Here is a 6,311-nt window from a genome sequence, read left to right as displayed (position 1 = left end):
TCCTCCTTCCCCAATCCCTCCCAGCATCAGGGTCTTTTCCAATGAGTCAGCTCTTTGCATGAGATGGCCAAAGCACTGGAGTTTCAGCCTCAGCATCAGTCCTTCCAGTGAATATCCATTAGTAGAATACAAAAATTAACTTTTTTTTTTTTCAAAAATAGATTTAATCAGATTTGCATGTTTGCGAATTTGGGGCAAATCTGGCAACTCTAGTAAGCACAGACATAAGAACTGATGAATAAGCCTCAGGAGAAAGTAATTCATGGTAAGCAGGGCATTCTGGCATACTCCGGTTACTTTCCTGATCATTTCACTAGACTTATACACACTTTTATCATATCACTTATCACGTTGGGGAGGTAATTGTGGATCTGGTTGTCTCTACCTCCTTAAAAAATCAGGAGTCGTGTTCTTCATCTCATGACACTAGCCCCTGGCACAGAGCTGGTTTACGTGCAAAGCCAACTGGGAAGAGAAGCAGACAGAGAGAGGACTGGCGCTGAACACAGTCCACGCACCGGCGTCATGTTAGCAGGGCTCCGTATGCCGTTCAACCTCAACTTCTCAGATCGCTAAAGTAAGCACGTTGGGTATTACAAGAATTGGGTATTCCACAGACAATCAGACTGAGATTCACAGAGTGTAAGTAAAATTCCCATAGCCACATCCTATCCAAGTTACTAATTAGTGGTTGCTGCTGCTGCTAAGTCGCTTCAGTGGTGTCCGACTCTGTGCGACCCTATAGACGGCAGCCCACGAAGCTCCCCCGTCCCTGGGATTCTCCAGGCAAGAACACTGGAGTGGGCTGCCATTTCCTTCTCCAATGCAGGAAAGTGAAAAGTAGAAGTGAAGCTGCTCAGTCGTGTCCTACTCTTGGCGACCCCATGGTCTGCAGCCCACCAGGCTCCTCCCTCCATGGGATTTTCCAGGCAAGAGTACTGGAGTGGGGTGCCATTGCCTTCTCCGTAATTAGTGGCACTTATTGAAAAAAGTAAACATTTTTTGAAGTTGTGGTTTTGCTTGCTCTTTTATCGAAATACAGTTGATTTTCAGGGCTGCGTTAGTTTAAGGTGTACAGCAAAGTGATTCCATTTTACATATAATGCGGGTGTGTATGCTTTTTCAGATTCTTTCACATTATAGGTATTAAAAGATACGGAATATATTTCCCTGTGGTATACAGTAGGTCCCTGATGCTTATCTGTCTTATGTATAGAGCATGTGTCTGTTAATCCCAAGCTGTTAATTTATCACCCCTTTCCCTTTTGGTAACCAGAAGTTCATCTTCTTTGTCTGTGAGTCTGTTCCCGTTTTGTAGACAAGTTCATTTCTGCCGTTTTTCTAAGATTCCACATATAAGTGATATCGTATCATACTGATCTTTCTCTGACTTGCTTCCCTTGGTGATGGTGATCTCTACCCACCCATGCTGCTGCAGATGGTGTTATTTCATCCTCCTTGGGGCTGAGTGATGTTCCATTGTACGTGTGTACTGCGTTCCCTTTCATCACTGATCAGTCCACGGACACTTGGGGCTGGTTTAAGCGGTGCTGCTGTGAACACTGAGGCGCATGCGTCCTTGCAAGCGAGCGGGTTTTCCTCCTTTGGCTGTACACCCAGGAGTGGGACTGCACGCCCATGTGGTGACTCTATTTTTAGTTTTCTGAGGAACCCCCAGAGTGGCCCAACGTACAGCCCCACCAACACTGAAGGAGGGATGCCTGGAAAAAGCATATTCTTGTTATATTTGATCTAATAGTCACTTTAGACTCTTCTAAATAGTTGTATTATCTATAATCTGACACATTTTTTCTCTTTTAGGTCTCAATCCTAGTTTGCATGTCTACCAATTACTTTCGTACGTCACTCAATCGAGATTTGATTTAGTAATACTTATATACCCAGGTTTCCCTGGTGGCTCAGAGGTTAAAGCGTCTGCCTGGAATGCAGGAGACCCAGGTTCTATCCCTGGGTCGCGAAGATCCCCTGGAGAACGGAATGGCACCCCACTCCAGTACTCTTGCCTGGAGAATCCCATGGAGGGAGGAGCCTGGTAGGCTACAGTCCATGGGGTCACAAAGAGTCGGACACGACTGAGCGACTTCACTTCACTTCATATACTTATAAGTGTCTATTTATACAGTGGTGTTTGCCAGTTCATCCCTTATCTGTGATGCTTCTTCTGCCTGCCAGTAATAGTAGCAGTGACATCTTAAACTTTTGGAGCACTTGCTATGCAATGAACATTGTTTTAAATGTTCTACATGATCTAAGTTATCCTACTCATCTACCTTAAAAGTTGAAAACTGAATTTCCCACTTGGAAGATGAAGAAACTGAAATATAGGAAGATTAATGAACTTGACCTACTGTTTCGAGAAGGATGCTTAGTATTACAGATTTTAGATCATGCTGCCTGGATTCCAATCCCAGTTCTACCATCGAATATGCTACTTGAGCAAGTAATTTACCCCTTTAAATTTTGGTTCCATTTGAAGCAAAATGGAGGTGATAATAGTACCTGCCTAACAGAATTGCAATGGCACCCCACCCTAGTACTCTTGCCTGGAGAATCCAATGGGCAGAGGAGCCTGGTGGGCTGCAGTCCATGGGGTCGGGAAGAGTCGGACACGACTGAGCAATTTCACTTTCACTTTTCACTTTCATGCATTGGAGAAGGAAATGGCAACCCACTCCAGTATTCTTGCCTGGAGAATCCCAGGGATGGAGGAGCCTGGTGGGCTGCCGTCTATGGGGTTGCATAGAGTTGGACACGACTGAAGTGACTTAGTACCAGCAGCAGCAACAGAATTCCTAACTGAAGTAAATGAGTTAATACATGTGACCAGCTTATAACAGTTTCCTGACCCAAAGTAAATGTTATGTGTTTGCTATTTTAATAACTAATATATTATTATTATTTCTTTAGTTTCCAAGCCACAACTGAGGAGTCCTGATCTCCAGAAATGCTTCCTGAGTCCTTGTGTTGGGTAAACCAAACATCCTTTCTAATTCCAAAGGCCACGGGTGTCCCTCCACTTCAGAAATACATTATGACTAATGTTTCTTTTGGATGTAGGTCTCTCCCACTAAGGAATCCTTAAAGACAAGGGCTATATCATGCCCTCCCCTGAATATTTAATAATAGTCAATCCAAGAGGAATGAATGGGACCTAGTATCCCAGAGTCAGAAGTGTCTCTTGGCTCAAGACAGTCTCTCATACTGTAACTACAGCAGCTACAATAAGCTATCCGCGGAGTTACCACTGGAGGTGAGAGCAACCAGATATACTACCTGAAATGGCAGGAGGTCTGTGGTCTGGTTGACGGTACAGAGTTTCTAGGTGAGGACAAAACTAATCCTTCCATCTCCCCTATTCTCTTCACCCATAAATAAGGCAAAGGTGTAGATGACAGCGGAGGACAGAAACTGAGGGCCACTCAGCTGAGGGCCCCATGAACTAGAAGGAAAAAGAAGGTTGGAATCACTGTACATCTCCAGTGAGGTGAGTGAGGGTTCCCTCAGAGACGGAGGAGGCGAATGAGGAGGGCTTGTCAGTGTTATACACCAATGACTGACAAAATGTTTCCTGTATCTTACTTTCTGTTGATTTAAGCCTTTGATGTATACCTTAGGCAAGTGTGCTTGTAAGAGATGGAAATAAAAAGAGTCCTACATGGTTTAAAAGAAGGGGGTATAACAACAGCAAGCAAGCAAGCTGAAATGTGACCCAGAGTCATAACGTGATCCGCTCTTCGCAGCCACAGTCAGTAAGGGCATTCTAGCATTTTCCATACCACTTCTAGATGAACAATCTCACTCAACCCACCACTACCCATCTGGTTCAGCTTCTCACCCATGAGCTCGTTCCCTCCATAAGAAGCTCACACATGAACTAGAGACCCCATTTACAGTTTACTTCCCATGAAGATGACCAAACAGCATCATCTTGGATTTGCTTAGCTTGTCATAGATGCCACTCACGTTGACTCCCCAGCTGATGGAGAACCTTTCAGAGGTGACTGAATTCCTTCTTGTGGGGTTAACAGATGCTCTAGAGATGCAGGTCCCCGTTTACAACCTTCACTCTCATCTACCTCACTACTCTGGTTGGGAACCTCGGGATGATCGTGTTGGTTCTGCTGGACTCTCGACTTCGCACGCCCATGTACTTTCTCCTCGGTAACCTCTCCCTAGTGGACTGTGTTTACGCCTCCTCTGTTACTCCTAAAGTAATGGCGGCGATTCTCACAGGAGATAAGATTATATCCTACGATGCATGTGCTACCCAGATGTTCTTCTTTGCAGCCTTTGCCACTGTTGAAAGTTTTCTCCTGGCCTCGATGGCCTTTGACCGCCAGGCGGCCGTGTGCAAACCCCCGCATTACACCACCACCGTGGCGAGAGCCGTGTGCGCCTTGCTGGCCACCAGCTGCTATGTCTGTGGACTCTTGCAATCTTCCGTCCACGTTGCCCTCACTTTCCCCCTCTCCTTCTGCCGTTCCAGTGTGGTGAATCGCTTTTTCTGTGACATTCCCCCACGGCTGGCTCTCTCTTGCTCTGATATCTACACAAATGAGATTGTGCTCTTCACACTGGCAGCGTGCGACACCTTCTTCGCTCTTCTGGTTATCCTGGGCTCCTACCTCTTCATTTTTATTGCTATCCTGAGGATGTGCTCTTCTCAAGGGCGCCAGGAGGCCTCTCCACCTGCGCTGCCCTCACCGCCGTCGCCATCTTCCGCGGGACCGGCATCTTCGTGTACTTACAGCCCAGCTCCAGCCACTCCCTGGGCTCAGACCAAGTGGCGTCCGTGTTCCACGCCACGGTCATCCCCGTGCTGAACCCACTGGCCTACGGCCTGAGGAACAAGGAGGCCAAGGGTGCCTTTAAAAGGGTGGTTGGAAAAGCAGGCTTCGCTAGGCTTAGCTTACTAATTGGAAACCGCGTGCAAACCATGTGAATCTTCTATTGGACTTCAATGGCCAAGAATGTTGTTTGAAGGTTAATTCTTTCTTGTCTTTTATTTCTTTGAGCTGTTCCTTCCCAGACAAAACTGATTCTATTCACTCTTCATGACTGTAACTGGGTGGAAGAAGTTCCGGATGTCCCCCCCCCAGAAATATAACATTGCTTCTCTCTTAAGATAAAGATTATAATCCTTGATACTATAGGATCCCACATTACATCAGTCTGTTGGTTTAAGGTGCCTTGCAGGTAAATCTCATAGGTGTTTGACAGTAGAGTCCCATTTTCATTTTCTAAAATTAAGAGAACCCTAAGAATCTTCCACACAGCCCAGGGGCGTGTTTCTTAGACATTTATACTCCTAAGAGTTACCTTGAAAGACTACTGAAATAATAGAATTAAGGGATCTAGTCCAGATAATATAACTTAGCATATTTCTGGTAGAGCTCAGAAATCTTTAGAATTATGCCCTGCTCCCATGGGCGAAGGAGCCTGGTGGGCTGCAGTCCATGGGGTCGCTAAGAGTCGGACATGACTGAGGGACTTTACTTTCACTTTTCACTTTCGTGCATTGGAAAAGGAAATGGCAACCTGCTCCAGTGTTTTTCCCTGGAGAATCCCAGGGATGCGGGAGCCTGGTGGGCTGCCGTCTATGGGGTTGCACAGAGTCGGACATGACTGAAGCGACTTAGCAGCAGCAGCAGCATCCACACATACATAGATCCTGAACTTAGTGAGAAGGCCAGTTGTAAATCTGGATAATGAGGGATAGTATATAAGCTAGATCTATTTTATCCTTGAATCTCAGAGAGAAAAACATGCTTCAAAAGGCTGAAATATATCCATACCTATTCCTTACCTGAGTTCTAATAGATAAAATTCATGTAAGAGTCTGGCTAGGGAGAACTGCCTGCATTATTAACAAACTTCCCCTGTATTTCAGATGAGGTTGGGGTGCAGATCACACTTTGAAAACTGTTTCCCTGGAACAGTGGTTCAAAAGCATCATTACCAAGCCAGCAGCATCAGCATGACCTGGAATTTTTTAGAAATGCCAATTACAGGAACCCTCATCCCAGACCCACAGAACTGAAACTCCAGGAGTACAACCAAGCTATCTGTGTTTTTTAACAAGCCCTCCTGGTGATTCTGAAGCAGGCTTAGGTTTGAAAACCAATGCATTCAAGCAACCAAGAAATATTTAGCCTACAGCTGCAGTCCATGCAGTCTCTAATAAGAGTCGGACATGACTGAGCGACTTCATTTTCACTTTTCACTTTCATGCATTGGAGAAGGAAATGGCAACCCACTCCAGTGTTCTTGGCTGGAGAATCCCAGGGAGG

At 45.6% G+C, this 6,311-nt stretch overlaps 1 pseudogene; it reads left to right on the top strand.

Moving 5' to 3' along the window:
• The first annotated feature begins 4,000 nt into the window (after window positions 1-4,000).
• LOC101103922 (olfactory receptor 5B12-like) lies at window positions 4,001-4,963 on the top strand (annotated as a pseudogene).
• Window positions 4,964-6,311: the final 1,348 nt, after the last annotated feature.

Source organism: Ovis aries, chromosome 15 (assembly GCF_016772045.2).
Source record: "Ovis aries strain OAR_USU_Benz2616 breed Rambouillet chromosome 15, ARS-UI_Ramb_v3.0, whole genome shotgun sequence".
NCBI classification, from domain to species: Eukaryota; Metazoa; Chordata; class Mammalia; order Artiodactyla; family Bovidae; genus Ovis; species Ovis aries.
This window is presented reverse-complemented; position numbering and strand designations above follow the sequence as displayed.